Source organism: Tenrec ecaudatus, unplaced genomic scaffold, assembly GCF_050624435.1.
Source record: "Tenrec ecaudatus isolate mTenEca1 unplaced genomic scaffold, mTenEca1.hap1 Scaffold_495, whole genome shotgun sequence".
In the NCBI taxonomy this organism is placed as follows: Eukaryota; Metazoa; Chordata; class Mammalia; order Afrosoricida; family Tenrecidae; genus Tenrec; species Tenrec ecaudatus.
In genome coordinates, this window is record NW_027459406.1 from 69,087 (window position 1) to 86,680 (window position 17,594).

Here is a 17,594-nt window from a genome sequence, read left to right on the forward strand (position 1 = left end):
TTCAAAACAGACGACATGTTGCAGGCTGAAGAGGGGGACCGAGACAGTGAATGTGTAAGCAGAGCCGCGTGGTCTGTGGATATATCAGCATATCTCTGCATGGCTACTCAAACAACCCGGGCTTCCTTTGGGTAAGTACATGTGTCTTCGGCTCAGGGACGTCTTGCCGGAAAGGAGCCTTGACAGCTAAAGAAGGGAACAAGCTGAGGCAGCTGCACCCTGCTCCCACGTTCAGAAAAGAAGAGACCCAACTAGAATGGCAATGCTCAAGGAGCAACTGATCCCTCCGCCCTTCATTTAACTGCACGTGTGTATCACCCAGGTTGGCACAATCCACGAACTAAATCCACATTTGTGAACCTGGCACCCGTTCAAAATTCTTTAACCCCAACATGGAATTAAGTAACATCAGGACCTTAATTCAAAGCCTTATGGAATGTTCCCCCACTCTGAAAGTTTGTAAGCCAACTGCTCTGTGCCTTTATACCCCTAATTTTAGCTATTCACTTTATGTATGGCCCACTAATATAAAACCAGTGCTCAGAGGAAACAATCATTGCTCGCCATGAAGAAATCTTCATTCTAATAGGAACCTTTCACAGTCTGTGTCCATCGGCAAAATCAAAGCCGGACAGGCCGTGCATAAAGTCAGCACGCTTAGGCACCAGTTCACAGTCTCCAATATCGTCCTCTGGTGTGCTTCTTGTCAACCCGTACCGGGGACCTCGCTCAGCCTTCATGGGGTATCCACCGGTCACCTTGCTTGTAGACCATGGGCTCTCGCCACTATTCAACAAGCCTGGGGTCCTGATACACATGGTGAACTTTACTCGAGTCACCCTCGTGTTCTCCTTTTCAGGTAAACCAAATCCACAGGTATCCGTGCCCATACGCAAGCAGTCCTTTTATTGCTGCATTTCTCCGACCTCCACTCCATATGTAGATCCCCGAGGTCACCCAGGAAGCAATTTAGCCTGCTCACATTCTCTCTTTAACACACAGTCCCTGGGAGATGTTTTCTCCCTACTCACAGATTTTTTTTTAACTTCTGGCAAAGACTTATGGTTCCTGAGTTCACGAAAGCACTGATGCGCATCTATTTCACAGCACAGCTGTCTTCCAAGAGGTGTTCTAAACCGAGCGAAAGATAACCCCATTTTGGTGACTCAAAGCAAGTGGGCTCACAATCATTCCTTTTTCCCACTACCCATAGTTTCCCCAGAAAACAACCGAGTAAAGGGTGGCTTTGTCTGAACTCTGGATAGACAAGGAAGCAGAATTACCACAAGGGCAAGGTCAAAAAATATCTACTCTCCATCTTAAAATGAGTTTTTCCATTGCCCCACTGCTAGGTATCCTATTTGACTCCGGCACTCATAGAGAAACAGGGGCACAGAACCTCATGTCTTCATGAGACTCATATATAAAGGTTAAGTGTTCATCAAGCAGACATCCAAAAGCAGTGTGGTCCAAACCCACAAGTCCGACAATAACCCATTAACCCACATGTCCAAAACCAATTGCATTATCCTCCTCCATCTTTCAAAACAGACGACATGTTGCTGGTGAAGGAGGAGATCCAAGACAGAGGATGAGTAAGCAGAGTAACGTGGGCAGTGCATATGTCAGCATATCTCTTCCCAGCTACTCCAACAACCCGGGATTCCTCTGGGTAGGTCCACGTGTCTTCGGGTCAGGGATGTCTTGCCGGAAAGGAGCCTTGACAGCTAAAGCAGGGAACAAGCTGAGGCAGCTGCACCCTGCTCCCACGTTCAGAAATGATGATACCCAACTAGAATGGCAATGCTCAAGGAGCCATTGATCCCTCCGCCCTTCATTTAACTGCACGTGTGTATCACCCAGGTTGGCACAATCCACGAAATAAATCCACATTTGTGAACCTGGTACTCGTTCATAATTCTTTAACCCCAACATGGAATTAAGTAACATCAGGACCTTAATTCTAAACCTTATGGAATGTTCCCCCACTCAGAAAGTTTGTAAGCCAACTGCTCTGTGCCTTTATACCCTTAATTTTAGCTATTCACTTTATCTATGGCCCACTAATATAAACCCAGTGCTCAGACGAAACAATCATTGCTCGCCATAAAGAAATCTTCATTCCAATAGGAACCTTTCAAAGTCTGTGTCAATAGGCAAAATCAAAGCCGGACAGGCCGTGCATAAAGTCAGCACTCTTAGGCACCAGTTCACAGTCTCCAATATCGTCCTTTGGTGGGGTTCTGGTCGACCGGTGCCAGCTACCTCACTCAGCCTCCACGGGGTGTCCACCGGTCTCCTTGCTTGTAGACCATGGGCTCTCGCCAATGTTCAACAAGCCTGGGCTCCTGATGCGACGTGGTGAAGTTTAGTCAAATCACCCTCTTTTTCTCCTTTTCAGGTAAACCAAATCCACAGGTATCTGGGCCCATACAAAAGCAGTCCTTTTATTGCTGCAGTTCTCCGACCTCCACTCCATATGAAGATCCATGTGGTCACCCAGCAAGCTATTCAGCCTGCCACAGGCTCTCTTTAACACACAGTCCAGGGAGATGTTTTCTCCCTACTCTCAGATTTTATTTTAACTTCTGGCAAAGGCTTTTGGTTCCTGAGTACACGAAAGCACTGGTGGGCATCTAATTCACTGCACAGCAGTCTTCCCAGAGGAAGCTTAACCCAGCTAAAGATCACCCAATTTTGGTGGCTCTAAGCATGTGGGCTTACAAACTTTCATTTTTACCACTTCCCATATTTTCCCCAGAAAACAACCGAGTAAAGGGTGGCTTTGTCTGACTCTGGATAGACAAGGAAGAAGAATTACCATGAGGGCAAAGTCAAACAAATAGCTACTCTCCATCTTAAGATGAGTTTTTCCATTGCCCCACTGCTAGGTATCCTATTTGTGACTCTGCCTCTTGTAGAGAAACAGGGGCACAGAAACTCATGTCTAAGTGAGACTCATATATAAAGGTTAAGTGTTCATCAAGCAGACATCTGAAAGCAGTGTGGTCCAAACCCACAAGTCCGACATTAACCCATTAACCCACATGTCGAAACCAATTGCAATGTCCTCCTCCATCTTTCAAAACAGACGACATGTTGCAGGCTGAAGAGGGGGACCGAGACAGTGAATGTGTAAGCAGAGCCGCGTGGTCTGTGGATATATCAGCATATCTCTGCATGGCTACTCAAACAACCCGGGCTTCCTTTGGGTAAGTACATGTGTCTTCGGCTCAGGGACGTCTTGCCGGAAAGGAGCCTTGACAGCTAAAGAAGGGAACAAGCTGAGGCAGCTGCACCCTGCTCCCACGTTCAGAAAAGAAGAGACCCAACTAGAATGGCAATGCTCAAGGAGCAACTGATCCCTCCGCCCTTCATTTAACTGCACGTGTGTATCACCCAGGTTGGCACAATCCACGAACTAAATCCACATTTGTGAACCTGGCACCCGTTCAAAATTCTTTAACCCCAACATGGAATTAAGTAACATCAGGACCTTAATTCAAAGCCTTATGGAATGTTCCCCCACTCTGAAAGTTTGTAAGCCAACTGCTCTGTGCCTTTATACCCCTAATTTTAGCTATTCACTTTATGTATGGCCCACTAATATAAAACCAGTGCTCAGAGGAAACAATCATTGCTCGCCATGAAGAAATCTTCATTCTAATAGGAACCTTTCACAGTCTGTGTCCATCGGCAAAATCAAAGCCGGACAGACCGTGCATAAAGTCAGCACGCTTAGGCACCAGTTCACAGTCTCCAATATCGTCCTCTGGTGTGCTTCTTGTCAACCCGTACCGGGGACCTCGCTCAGCCTTCATGGGGTATCCACCGGTCACCTTGCTTGTAGACCATGGGCTCTCGCCACTATTCAACAAGCCTGGGGTCCTGATACACATGGTGAACTTTACTCGAGTCACCCTCGTGTTCTCCTTTTCAGGTAAACCAAATCCACAGGTATCCGTGCCCATACGCAAGCAGTCCTTTTATTGCTGCATTTCTCCGACCTCCACTCCATATGTAGATCCCCGAGGTCACCCAGGAAGCAATTTAGCCTGCTCACATTCTCTCTTTAACACACAGTCCCTGGGAGATGTTTTCTCCCTACTCACAGATTTTTTTTTAACTTCTGGCAAAGACTTATGGTTCCTGAGTTCACGAAAGCACTGATGCGCATCTATTTCACAGCACAGCTGTCTTCCAAGAGGTGTTCTAAACCGAGCGAAAGATAACCCCATTTTGGTGACTCAAAGCAAGTGGGCTCACAATCATTCATTTTTCCCACTACCCATAGTTTCCCCAGAAAACAACCGAGTAAAGGGTGGCTTTGTCTGAACTCTGGATAGACAAGGAAGCAGAATTACCACAAGGGCAAGGTCAAAAAATATCTACTCTCCATCTTAAAATGAGTTTTTCCATTGCCCCACTGTTAGGTATCCTATTTGACTCCGGCACTCATAGAGAAACAGGGGCACAGAACCTCATGTCTTCATGAGACTCATATATAAAGGTTAAGTGTTCATCAAGCAGACATCCAAAAGCAGTGTGGTCCAAACCCACAAGTCCGACAATAACCCATTAACCCACATGTCCAAAACCAATTGCATTATCCTCCTCCATCTTTCAAAACAGACGACATGTTGCTGGTGAAGGAGGAGATCCAAGACAGAGGATGAGTAAGCAGAGTAACGTGGGCAGTGCATATGTCAGCATATCTCTTCCCAGCTACTCCAACAACCCGGGATTCCTCTGGGTAGGTCCACGTGTCTTCGGGTCAGGGATGTCTTGCCGGAAAGGAGCCTTGACAGCTAAAGCAGGGAACAAGCTGAGGCAGCTGCACCCTGCTCCCACGTTCAGAAATGATGATACCCAACTAGAATGGCAATGCTCAAGGAGCCATTGATCCCTCCGCCCTTCATTTAACTGCACGTGTGTATCACCCAGGTTGGCACAATCCACGAAATAAATCCACATTTGTGAACCTGGTACTCGTTCATAATTCTTTAACCCCAACATGGAATTAAGTAACATCAGGACCTTAATTCTAAACCTTATGGAATGTTCCCCCACTCAGAAAGTTTGTAAGCCAACTGCTCTGTGCCTTTATACCCTTAATTTTAGCTATTCACTTTATCTATGGCCCACTAATATAAACCCAGTGCTCAGACGAAACAATCATTGCTCGCCATAAAGAAATCTTCATTCAAATAGGAACCTTTCAAAGTCTGTGTCAATAGGCAAAATCAAAGCCGGACAGGCCGTGCATAAAGTCAGCACTCTTAGGCACCAGTTCACAGTCTCCAATATCGTCCTTTGGTGGGGTTCTGGTCGACCGGTGCCAGCTACCTCACTCAGCCTCCACGGGGTGTCCACCGGTCTCCTTGCTTGTAGACCATGGGCTCTCGCCAATGTTCAACAAGTCTGGGCTCCTGATGCGACGTGGTGAACTTTACTCGAGTCACCCTCTTTTTCTCCTTTTCAGGTAAACCAAATCCACAGGTATCTGGGCCCATACACAAGCAGTACTTTTATTGCTGCAGTTCTCCGACCTCCACTCCATATGAACATCCACGTGGTCACCCAGCAAGCAATTCAGCCTGCCACAGGCTCTCTTTAACACACAGTCCAGGGAGATGTTTTCTCCCTACTCTCAGATTTTATTTTAACTTCTGGCAAAGGCTTTTGGTTCCTGAGTACACGAAAGCACTGGTGGGCATCTAATTCACTGCACAGCAGTCTTCCCAGAGGTAGCTTAACCCAGCTAAAGATCACCCAATTTTGGTGGCTCTAAGCATGTGGGCTTACAAACTTTCATTTTTCCCACTTCCCATATTTTCCCCAGAAAACAACCGAGTAAAGGGTGGCTTTGTCTGACCTCTGGATAGACAAGGAAGAAGAATTACCATGAGGGCAAAGTCAAACAAATAGCTACTCTCCATCTTAAGATGAGATTTTCCATTGCCCCACTGCTAGGTATCCTATTTGTGACTCTGGCTCTTGTAGAGAAACAGGGGCACAGAAACTCATGTCTAAGTGAGACTCATATATAAAGGTTAAGTGTTCATCAAGCAGACATCTGAAAGCAGTGTGGTCCAAACCCACAAGTCCGACATTAACCCATTAACCCACATGTCCAACACCAATTGCAATGTCCTCCTCCAGCTTTCAAAACATTCGACATGTTGCTGGCTGAAGGAGGAGAGCCCAGGCAGTGAATGTGTAAGCAGAGCGGCCTGGGCAGTGGATATGTCAGCATATCTCTGCATGGCTACTCCAGCAGCCCGGGTTTCCTCTTTGTAGGTCCATGTGTCTTCGGCTCTGGGACGTCTTGCCAGAAAGGAGCCTTGACAGCTAAAGCAGGGAACAAGCTGAGTCAGCTGCACCCTGCTCCCACATTCAGAAATGAAGAGACCCAACTAGAATGGCAATGATCAAGGAGCCATTGATCCCTCCGCCCTTCATTTAACCGCACGTGTGTATCGCCCAGGTTGGCACAATCCACGAACTAAATTCACATTTGCGAACCGGGCACCCGTTCAAAATTCTTTAAACCCAACATGAAATTAAGTTACATCGGACCTTAATTCTAAAACTTATGGAATGTTCCCCCACTCGGAAAGTTTGTAAGCCAACTACTCTGTGCCTTTATACGCCAAATTTTAGCTATCCACTTTATCTATGGCCCACTAATATAAAATCAGTGCTCAGAGGAAACAATCATTGTTCGCTATGAAGAAATCTTCATTCCAATAGGAACCTTTCAAAGTCTGTGTCCATCGGCAAAATCAAAGCCGGACAGGCCGTGCATAAAGTCAGCACTCTTAGGCACCAGTTCACAGTCTCCAATATCGCCCTATGGTGGGCTTCTGGTCGACCCGTGCTAGTTACCTCACTCAGCCTCCACAAGGTGTCCACCGGTCTCCTTGTTTGTAGACCATGGTCTCTCGCTAATGTTCAACAAGCCTGGGCTCCTGATGCAACATGGTGAACTTTAGTCGAATCACCTCTTTTTCTCCTTTTCAGGTAAACCAAATCCACAGGTATCTGGGCCCATACACAAGCAGTCCTTTTATTGCTGCAGTTCTCCGACCTCCACTCCATATGAAGATCCACGTGGTCACCAAGCAAGCAATTCAGCCTGCTCACAGGCTCTCTTTAACACACAGTCCAGGGAGATGTTTTCTCCCTACTCTCAGATTTTATTTTAACTTCTGGCAAAGGCTTATGGTTCCTGAGTACACGAAAGCACTGGTGGACATCTAATTCACTGCACAGCAGTCTTCCCAGAGGTAGCTTAACCCAGCTAAAGATCACCCAATTTTGGTGGCTCTAAGCATGTGGGCTTACAAACTTTCATTTTTCCCACTTCCCATATTTTCCCCAGAAAACAACCGAGTAAAGGGTGGCTTTGTCTGACCTCTGGATAGACAAGGAAGAAGAATTACCATGAGGGCAAAGTCAAACAAATAGCTACTCTCCATCTTAAGATGAGTTTTTCCATTGACCCACTGCTAGGTATCCTATTTGTGACTCTGGCTCTCGTAGAGAAACAGGGGCACAGAAACTCATGTCTAAGTGAGACTCATATATAAAGGTTAAGTGTTCATCAAGCAGACATCTGAAAGCAGTGTGGTCCAAACCCACAAGTCTGACATTAACCCATTAAACTACAAGTCGAAACCAATTGCAATGTCCTCCTCCATCTTTCAAAACAGACGACATGTTGCAGGCTGAAGGAGGGGCGCCGAGACAGTGAATGTGTAAGCAGAGCCGCGTGGTCTGTGGATATATAAGCATATCTCTGCACGGCTACTCCAACAACCCGGGCTTCCTTTGGGTAAGTACATGTGTCTTCGGCTCAGGGACGTCTTGCCGGAAAGGAGCCTTGACAGCTAAAGCAGGGAACAAGCTGAGGCAGCTGCACCCTGCTCCCACGTTCAGAAATGAAGAGACCCAACTAGAATGGCAATGCTCAAGGAGCCATTGATCCCTCCGCCCTTCATTTAACTGCACGTGTGTATCACCCAGGTGGGCACAATCCACGAACTAAATCCACATTCGTGAACCTGGCACCCGTTCAAAATTCTTTAACCCCAACATGGAATTAAGTAACATCAGGACCTTAATTCAAAGCCTTATGCAATGTTCCCCCACTCAGAAAGTTTGTAAGCCAACTGCTCTGTGCCTTTATACCCCTAATTTTAGCTATTCACTTTATGTATGGCCCACTAATATAAAACCAGTGCTCAGAGGAAACAATCATTGCTCGCCATGAAGAAATCTTCATTCTAATAGGAACCTTTCACAGTCTGTGTCCATCGGCAAAATCAAAGCCGGACATGTCGTGCATAAAGTCAGCACTCTTAGGCACCAGTTCACAGTCTCCAATATCGCCCTCTGGTGGGCATCTGGTCGACCCGTGCCGGCTACCTCACTCAGCCTCCACGGGGTGTCCACCGGTCACCTTGCTTGTAGACCATGAGCTCTCGCCACTCTTCAACAAGTTGGGCTCCTGTTGGCGACGTGGTGAACATTCGTCGAGTCACACTTGTGTTCCCCTTTACAGGTAAACAAATCCTCAAGTATCCGTGCCCATACGCAAGCAATCCTGTTATTGCTGTATTTCTCCGACCTCCACACCATATGTAGATCCATGGGGACACCCAGCAAGCAATTCAGCCTGCTCACAGGCTCTCTTTAACACACACTCCCTGGGAGATGTTTTCTCCCTACTCCCAGATTTTTTTTTTTACTTCTGGCCAAGTCTTATGATTCCTGAGTACATCAAAGAACTGGTGGGCATCTATTTCACTGCATACCTGTCTTCCCAGAGGTGGTCAAAACCCAGCTAAGGATCACCCCATTTTGGTGGCTCAAGCAAATGGGCTTACAAACTTTCATTTTTCCCCCTTACCCGAGTTTCCCCAGAAAACAACCGAGTAAAGGGTGGCTTTGTTTGACCTCTGGATCGACAAGGAAGAAGAATTACCATGAGGGCAAGGTCAAACATATAGTTACTCTCCATCTGAAGATGAGTTTTTCCATTGCCCCACTGCTAGGTATCCTATTTGTAACTCTGGCTCTCGTAGAGAAACAGGGGCACAGAAACTCATGTCTAAGTGAGACTCATATATAAAGGTTAAGTGTTCATCAAGCAGACATCCGAAAGCAGTGTGGTGCAAACCCCCAAGTCCGACATTAACCCATTAACCCACATGTCTAACAACAATTGCAGTGTCCTCCTCCATCTTTCAAAACAGATGACATGTTGCTGGCTGAAGGAGGAGAGACGAGGCAGTGAATGTGTAAGCAGAAGAGCGTGGATAGTGGATATGTCAGCATATCTCTACACGGCTACTCCAACAGCCCGGGCTTCCTCTGGGTAGGTGCATGTGTCTTCGGCTCAGGGACGTCTTGCCTGAAATGAGCCTTGTTAGCTAAAGCATGGAACAATGTGAGGCAGCTGCACCCTGCTCCCATGTTCAGAAATGAAGAGACCCAACAAGAATGGCAATGCTCAAGGAGCCATTGATCCCTCCGCCCTTGATTTAACCGCACGTGTGTATCGCCCAGGTTGGCACAATCCACGAACTAAATCCACATTTGCGAACCTGGCACCCGTTCAAAATTCTTTAACCACAACATGGAATTAAGTAACACCAGGACCTTAATTCTAAAACTTATGGAATGTTTCCCCACTCAGAAAGATTGTAAGCCAACTACTCTGTGCCATGATACGCCAAATTTTAGCTATTCACTTTATCTATGGCCCAAAATATAAAACAAGTGTTCAGAGGAAATATCATTGCTCGCCATGAAGAAATCTTCATTCCAATAGGAACCATTCAAAGTCTGTGTCCATCGGCAAAATCAAAGCCAGACACGCCGTGCATAAAGTCAGCACTCTTAGGCACCAGTTCACAGTCTCCAATATCGTCCTCTGGTGTGCTTCTTGTCGACCCGTACCGGGGACCTCGCTCAGCCTTCATGGGGTATCCACCGGTCACCTTGCTTGTAGACCATGGCCTTCGCCACTATTCAACAAGCCTGGGGTCCTGATGCACATGGTGAACTTTACTCGAGTCACCCTCGTGTTCTCCTTTTCAGGTAAACCAAATGCACAGGTATCCGTGCCCATACGCAAGCAGTCCTATTATTGCTGCATTTCTCCGACCTCCACTCCATATGTAGATCCCCGAGGTCACCCAGAAAGCAATTCAGCCTGCTCACAGTCTCTGTTTAACACACAGTCCCTGTGAGATGTTTTCTGCCTACTCCCAGATGTTTTTTTAACTTCTGGCAAAGGCTTATGGTTCCTGAGTTCACGAAAGCACTGGTGGGCATCTATTTCACTGCATAGCTGTCTACCCAGAGGTGGTCTAAACCCAGCTAAAGATAACCCCATTTTAGTGGTTCAAAGCAAGTGGGCTTACAAACTTTCGTTTTTCCACCTTTCCATAGTTTCCCCAGAAAACAACCGAGTACAGGGTAGCTTTGTCTGACTTCTGGATAGGCAAGGAAGTAGAATTATCATAAGGCAAGGTCAAACAAATAGCTACTCTCCATCTTAAGATGAGTTTTTCCATTGCCCCACTGCTAGGTATCCTATTTGTGACTCTGGCTCTCGTAGAGAAACAGGGACACAGAAACTCATGTCTAAGTGAGACTCATATATCAAGGTTAAGTGTTCATCAAGCAGACATCCGAAAGCAGTGTGGACCAAAACCACAAGTCCGACAATAACCCATTAACCCACATGTCCAACACCAATTGCAATGTCCTCCTCCATCTTTCAAAACATTCGACATGTTGCTGGCTGAAGGAGGAGAGCCCAGGCAGTGAATGTGTAAGCAGAGCAGCCTGGGCAGTGGATATGTCAGCATATCTCTGCATGGCTACTCCAGCAGCCCGGGTTTCCTCTTTGTAGGTACATGTGTCTTCGGCTCTGGGACGTCTTGCCAGAAAGGAGCATTGACAGCTAAAGCAGGGAACAAGCTGAGTCAGCTGCAATCTGCTCCCACATTCAGAAATGAAGAGACCCAACTAGAATGGCAATGATCAAGGAGCCATTGATCACTCCACCCTTCATTTAACCGCAGGTGTGTATCGCCCAGGTTGGCACAATCCACGAACTAAATTCACATTTGCGAACCAGGCACCCGTTCAAAATTCTTTAAACCCAACATGGAATTAAGTTACATCAGACCTTAATTCTAAAACTTATGGAATGTTCCCCCACTCGGAAAGTTTGTAAGCCAACTACTCTGTGCCATTAAACGCCAAATTTTAGCTATCCACTTTATCTATGGCCCACTAATATAAAACCAGTGCTCAGACGAAACAATCATTGCTCGCCATAAAGAAATCTTCATTCCAATAGGAACTTTTCAAAGTCTGTGTCAATTGGCAAAATCAAAGCCGGACAGGCCGTGCATAAAGTCAGCACTCTTAGGCACCAGTTCAGTCTCCAATATCGCCCTATGGTGGGCTTCTGGTCGATCCGTGCCAGCTACCTCACTCAGCCTCCACGGGGTGTCCACCGGTCTCCTTGCTTGTAGACCATGGGCTCTCGCCAATGTTCAACAAGCCTGGGCTCCTGATGCGACGTGGTGAAGTTTAGTCAAATCACCCTCTTTTTCTCCTTTTCAGGTAAACCAAATCCACAGGTATCTGGGCCCATACAAAAGCAGTCCTTTTATTGCTGCAGTTCTCCGACCTCCACTCCATATGAAGATCCATGTGGTCACCCAGCAAGCTATTCAGCCTGCCACAGGCTCTCTTTAACACACAGTCCAGGGAGATGTTTTCTCCCTACTCTCAGATTTTATTTTAACTTCTGGCAAAGGCTTTTGGTTCCTGAGTACACGAAAGCACTGGTGGGCATCTAATTCACTGCACAGCAGTCTTCCCAGAGGAAGCTTAACCCAGCTAAAGATCACCCAATTTTGGTGGCTCTAAGCATGTGGGCTTACAAACTTTCATTTTTACCACTTCCCATATTTTCCCCAGAAAACAACCGAGTAAAGGGTGGCTTTGTCTGACTCTGGATAGACAAGGAAGAAGAATTACCATGAGGGCAAAGTCAAACAAATAGCTACTCTCCATCTTAAGATGAGTTTTTCCATTGCCCCACTGCTAGGTATCCTATTTGTGACTCTGCCTCTTGTAGAGAAACAGGGGCACAGAAACTCATGTCTAAGTGAGACTCATATATAAAGGTTAAGTGTTCATCAAGCAGACATCTGAAAGCAGTGTGGTCCAAACCCACAAGTCCGACATTAACCCATTAACCCACATGTCGAAACCAATTGCAATGTCCTCCTCCATCTTTCAAAACAGACGACATGTTGCAGGCTGAAGAGGGGGACCGAGACAGTGAATGTGTAAGCAGAGCCGCGTGGTCTGTGGATATATCAGCATATCTCTGCATGGCTACTCAAACAACCCGGGCTTCCTTTGGGTAAGTACATGTGTCTTCGGCTCAGGGACGTCTTGCCGGAAAGGAGCCTTGACAGCTAAAGAAGGGAACAAGCTGAGGCAGCTGCACCCTGCTCCCACGTTCAGAAAAGAAGAGACCCAACTAGAATGGCAATGCTCAAGGAGCCATTGATCCCTCCGCCCTTCATTTAACTGCACGTGTGTATCACCCAGGTTGGCACAATCCACGAACTAAATCCACATTTGTGAACCTGGCACCCGTTCAAAATTCTTTAACCCCAACATGGAATTAAGTAACATCAGGACCTTAATTCAAAGCCTTATGGAATGTTCCCCCACTCTGAAAGTTTGTAAGCCAACTGCTCTGTGCCTTTATACCCCTAATTTTAGCTATTCACTTTATGTATGGCCCACTAATATAAAACCAGTGCTCAGAGGAAACAATCATTGCTCGCCATGAAGAAATCTTCATTCTAATAGGAACCTTTCACAGTCTGTGTCCATCGGCAAAATCAAAGCCGGACAGGCCGTGCATAAAGTCAGCACGCTTAGGCACCAGTTCACAGTCTCCAATATCGTCCTCTGGTGTGCTTCTTGTCAACCCGTACCGGGGACCTCGCTCAGCCTTCATGGGGTATCCACCGGTCACCTTGCTTGTAGACCATGGGCTCTCGCCACTATTCAACAAGCCTGGGGTCCTGATACACATGGTGAACTTTACTCGAGTCACCCTCGTGTTCTCCTTTTCAGGTAAACCAAATCCACAGGTATCCGTGCCCATACGCAAGCAGTCCTTTTATTGCTGCATTTCTCCGACCTCCACTCCATATGTAGATCCCCGAGGTCACCCAGGAAGCAATTTAGCCTGCTCACATTCTCTCTTTAACACACAGTCCCTGGGAGATGTTTTCTCCCTACTCACAGATTTTTTTTTAACTTCTGGCAAAGACTTATGGTTCCTGAGTTCACGAAAGCACTGATGCGCATCTATTTCACAGCACAGCTGTCTTCCAAGAGGTGTTCTAAACCGAGCGAAAGATAACCCCATTTTGGTGACTCAAAGCAAGTGGGCTCACAATCATTCATTTTTCCCACTACCCATAGTTTCCCCAGAAAACAACCGAGTAAAGGGTGGCTTTGTCTGAACTCTGGATAGACAAGGAAGCAGAATTACCACAAGGGCAAGGTCAAAAAATATCTACTCTCCATCTTAAAATGAGTTTTTCCATTGCCCCACTGCTAGGTATCCTATTTGACTCCGGCACTCATAGAGAAACAGGGGCACAGAACCTCATGTCTTCATGAGACTCATATATAAAGGTTAAGTGTTCATCAAGCAGACATCCAAAAGCAGTGTGGTCCAAACCCACAAGTCCGACAATAACCCATTAACCCACATGTCCAAAACCAATTGCATTATCCTCCTCCATCTTTCAAAACAGACGACATGTTGCTGGTGAAGGAGGAGATCCAAGACAGAGGATGAGTAAGCAGAGTAACGTGGGCAGTGCATATGTCAGCATATCTCTTCCCAGCTACTCCAACAACCCGGGATTCCTCTGGGTAGGTCCACGTGTCTTCGGGTCAGGGATGTCTTGCCGGAAAGGAGCCTTGACAGCTAAAGCAGGGAACAAGCTGAGGCAGCTGCACCCTGCTCCCACGTTCAGAAATGATGATACCCAACTAGAATGGCAATGCTCAAGGAGCCATTGATCCCTCCGCCCTTCATTTAACTGCACGTGTGTATCACCCAGGTTGGCACAATCCACGAAATAAATCCACATTTGTGAACCTGGTACTCGTTCATAATTCTTTAACCCCAACATGGAATTAAGTAACATCAGGACCTTAATTCTAAACCTTATGGAATGTTCCCCCACTCAGAAAGTTTGTAAGCCAACTGCTCTGTGCCTTTATACCCTTAATTTTAGCTATTCACTTTATCTATGGCCCACTAATATAAACCCAGTGCTCAGACGAAACAATCATTGCTCGCCATAAAGAAATCTTCATTCCAATAGGAACCTTTCAAAGTCTGTGTCAATAGGCAAAATCAAAGCCGGACAGGCCGTGCATAAAGTCAGCACTCTTAGGCACCAGTTCACAGTCTCCAATATCGTCCTTTGGTGGGGTTCTGGTCGACCGGTGCCAGCTACCTCACTCAGCCTCCACGGGGTGTCCACCGGTCTCCTTGCTTGTAGACCATGGGCTCTCGCCAATGTTCAACAAGCCTGGGCTCCTGATGCGACGTGGTGAAGTTTAGTCAAATCACCCTCTTTTTCTCCTTTTCAGGTAAACCAAATCCACAGGTATCTGGGCCCATACAAAAGCAGTCCTTTTATTGCTGCAGTTCTCCGACCTCCACTCCATATGAAGATCCATGTGGTCACCCAGCAAGCTATTCAGCCTGCCACAGGCTCTCTTTAACACACAGTCCAGGGAGATGTTTTCTCCCTACTCTCAGATTTTATTTTAACTTCTGGCAAAGGCTTTTGGTTCCTGAGTACACGAAAGCACTGGTGGGCATCTAATTCACTGCACAGCAGTCTTCCCAGAGGAAGCTTAACCCAGCTAAAGATCACCCAATTTTGGTGGCTCTAAGCATGTGGGCTTACAAACTTTCATTTTTACCACTTCCCATATTTTCCCCAGAAAACAACCGAGTAAAGGGTGGCTTTGTCTGACTCTGGATAGACAAGGAAGAAGAATTACCATGAGGGCAAAGTCAAACAAATAGCTACTCTCCATCTTAAGATGAGTTTTTCCATTGCCCCACTGCTAGGTATCCTATTTGTGACTCTGCCTCTTGTAGAGAAACAGGGGCACAGAAACTCATGTCTAAGTGAGACTCATATATAAAGGTTAAGTGTTCATCAAGCAGACATCTGAAAGCAGTGTGGTCCAAACCCACAAGTCCGACATTAACCCATTAACCCACATGTCGAAACCAATTGCAATGTCCTCCTCCATCTTTCAAAACAGACGACATGTTGCAGGCTGAAGAGGGGGACCGAGACAGTGAATGTGTAAGCAGAGCCGCGTGGTCTGTGGATATATCAGCATATCTCTGCATGGCTACTCAAACAACCCGGGCTTCCTTTGGGTAAGTACATGTGTCTTCGGCTCAGGGACGTCTTGCCGGAAAGGAGCCTTGACAGCTAAAGAAGGGAACAAGCTGAGGCAGCTGCACCCTGCTCCCACGTTCAGAAAAGAAGAGACCCAACTAGAATGGCAATGCTCAAGGAGCAACTGATCCCTCCGCCCTTCATTTAACTGCACGTGTGTATCACCCAGGTTGGCACAATCCACGAACTAAATCCACATTTGTGAACCTGGCACCCGTTCAAAATTCTTTAACCCCAACATGGAATTAAGTAACATCAGGACCTTAATTCAAAGCCTTATGGAATGTTCCCCCACTCTGAAAGTTTGTAAGCCAACTGCTCTGTGCCTTTATACCCCTAATTTTAGCTATTCACTTTATGTATGGCCCACTAATATAAAACCAGTGCTCAGAGGAAACAATCATTGCTCGCCATGAAGAAATCTTCATTCTAATAGGAACCTTTCACAGTCTGTGTCCATCGGCAAAATCAAAGCCGGACAGACCGTGCATAAAGTCAGCACGCTTAGGCACCAGTTCACAGTCTCCAATATCGTCCTCTGGTGTGCTTCTTGTCAACCCGTACCGGGGACCTCGCTCAGCCTTCATGGGGTATCCACCGGTCACCTTGCTTGTAGACCATGGGCTCTCGCCACTATTCAACAAGCCTGGGGTCCTGATACACATGGTGAACTTTACTCGAGTCACCCTCGTGTTCTCCTTTTCAGGTAAACCAAATCCACAGGTATCCGTGCCCATACGCAAGCAGTCCTTTTATTGCTGCATTTCTCCGACCTCCACTCCATATGTAGATCCCCGAGGTCACCCAGGAAGCAATTTAGCCTGCTCACATTCTCTCTTTAACACACAGTCCCTGGGAGATGTTTTCTCCCTACTCACAGATTTTTTTTTAACTTCTGGCAAAGACTTATGGTTCCTGAGTTCACGAAAGCACTGATGCGCATCTATTTCACAGCACAGCTGTCTTCCAAGAGGTGTTCTAAACCCAGCGAAAGATAACCCCATTTTGGTGACTCAAAGCAAGTGGGCTCACAATCATTCATTTTTCCCACTACCCATAGTTTCCCCAGAAAACAACCGAGTAAAGGGTGGCTTTGTCTGAACTCTGGATAGACAAGGAAGCAGAATTACCACAAGGGCAAGGTCAAAAAATATCTACTCTCCATCTTAAAATGAGTTTTTCCATTGCCCCACTGCTAGGTATCCTATTTGACTCCGGCACTCATAGAGAAACAGGGGCACAGAACCTCATGTCTTCATGAGACTCATATATAAAGGTTAAGTGTTCATCAAGCAGACATCCAAAAGCAGTGTGGTCCAAACCCACAAGTCCGACAATAACCCATTAACCCACATGTCCAAAACCAATTGCATTATCCTCCTCCATCTTTCAAAACAGACGACATGTTGCTGGTGAAGGAGGAGATCCAAGACAGAGGATGAGTAAGCAGAGTAACGTGGGCAGTGCATATGTCAGCATATCTCTTCCCAGCTACTCCAACAACCCGGGATTCCTCTGGGTAGGTCCACGTGTCTTCGGGTCAGGGATGTCTTGCCGGAAAGGAGCCTTGACAGCTAAAGCAGGGAACAAGCTGAGGCAGCTGCACCCTGCTCCCACGTTCAGAAATGATGATACCCAACTAGAATGGCAATGCTCAAGGAGCCATTGATCCCTCCGCCCTTCATTTAACTGCACGTGTGTATCACCCAGGTTGGCACAATCCACGAAATAAATCCACATTTGTGAACCTGGTACTCGTTCATAATTCTTTAACCCCAACATGGAATTAAGTAACATCAGGACCTTAATTCTAAACCTTATGGAATGTTCCCCCACTCAGAAAGTTTGTAAGCCAACTGCTCTGTGCCTTTATACCCTTAATTTTAGCTATTCACTTTATCTATGGCCCACTAATATAAACCCAGTGCTCAGACGAAACAATCATTGCTCGCCATAAAGAAATCTTCATTCAAATAGGAACCTTTCAAAGTCTGTGTCAATAGGCAAAATCAAAGCCGGACAGGCCGTGCA